Here is a 1599-nt window from a genome sequence, read left to right on the forward strand (position 1 = left end):
ATCTGGAATAAACAAACTTTGATATTATAAACATGAGAAATCAAATTTGCGAGACATCAGTGGTATTTGTTTGTTGTTTTGTATTTAAATAGAGAACATAAATTCTTCTGTCTCTCCATCTTCTATTTATCTATCTCCAACTACCTTTCTTTTTGACGTCAATCTTTTTTCAAAGGCCAACAACAAAACAACCCAAAAAATAAGAATGTTCTTCAATAAAAATCCAAACTTCAAACTATTAACAGTCTCTGCCTAGGAGGTGATAAAGGGCATTAAAAAAATCAAAACATGAATTCAATGATGTTCTATTCTTGGTTCCAGCCACGTTGCTCCGCACACGACAAAAAGGTCTGTCTTTGACTTTAGTGAACAGACAATCTGCCTCCCACCTGTTTTGGAAGTTCACCATTTTCCATCTTTCGTTTGGCCCTTTTTGGGAAAGGGAATGGGAAATTTGCTCGAGGAGTTCGGTAGCATAGTTGCTAACGACCGCAACAGAAAGGGAAGGGGCGCTCGCCGGTCGAGACTGATGGCCCGACACACGAGCAAAGCATTCTGGGATTTGTAATATTAGTGGCTCATGTGCTATATACTGGCGGGCCAGCTCTAATACACATTTGGTCTTGCAGGCCAAATATAATTACATCATCGGACTGAGTTTGACATATTTGGTCTCCAGCCTCTCTGTCCTGATTCCCACTTCAACACTCCCTGACAAGCAAGAAAGATGACACAAAAGCTGTTTCCACCCGGTCTCGAACCGGGGACCTTTTGCGTGTGAGGCAAACGTGATAACCACTACACTACGGAAACAGTTGTGGCAGTAGTACCCAAAGGCGGACATGGAGTCATTGACAGACAGCCCACCAAGTAACCAACTCACAAGCAGAATTGAATATTTACAAATGGTACGTCATAATGTGGCGACACGGTGGACGACTGGTTAGAGCATCTGCCTCACAGTTCTGAGGACCAGGGTTCAAATGGAGTTTGCATGTTCTCCCCGTGCCTGCGTGGGTTTTCTCCGGGGTCTCCGGTTTCCTCCCACATCCCAAAAACATGCGTGGTAGGTTAATTGAAGACTCTAAGTTGCCCATAGGGGTGAATGTGAGTGCCAATGGTTGTTTGTTTATTTGTGCCCTGCGATTGGCTGGCAACCAGTTCGGGATGTACCCCGCCTCCTGCCCGAAGATAGCTGGGATAGTCTCCAGCACACCCGCAACCCTAGTGAGGAGAAGTGGCTAAGAAAATGGATGGATGGATGGATCCGTCGGTCACCCCGGAGAACACCGGCTTCCGTCGGGCAGGAATGAATGAAGACTTTGAGACACGGAGGCTTTTGGGCCCATCAGATTTCTTGAACAAGCTTTAGTGTCATAGCAGCTGCTGACAAAGCCAGAACAAGAAAAAAAAACTCCCCGAAACTCCTGGACGCCAGTTGTTAAGGTTGGATTATTTTAGCGTGGAATTAACGCAGCCGAACACTTATCTCGTAAGACACAAAACAGACTTCTTTGAAGACCCCAACCCCTGTTGTAAAACAAAGACAGGCTAGGGTCCGAAAAGACAAGGATAACACGAATAAACGCACAAATGGCC

At 45.3% G+C, this 1599-nt stretch overlaps 1 non-coding gene across 1 annotated transcript; it reads right to left on the reverse strand.

Moving 5' to 3' along the window:
- Window positions 1–740: 740 nt before the first annotated feature.
- trnav-cac (transfer RNA valine (anticodon CAC)) lies at window positions 741–813 on the reverse strand. Its single transcript has one exon. It is a non-coding gene; the product is annotated as a tRNA-Val (tRNA).
- Window positions 814–1599: the final 786 nt, after the last annotated feature.

The sequence above is a fragment of the Phyllopteryx taeniolatus genome, unplaced genomic scaffold (genome assembly GCF_024500385.1).
Source record: "Phyllopteryx taeniolatus isolate TA_2022b unplaced genomic scaffold, UOR_Ptae_1.2 contig_198, whole genome shotgun sequence".
Taxonomy (NCBI): domain Eukaryota; kingdom Metazoa; phylum Chordata; class Actinopteri; order Syngnathiformes; family Syngnathidae; genus Phyllopteryx; species Phyllopteryx taeniolatus.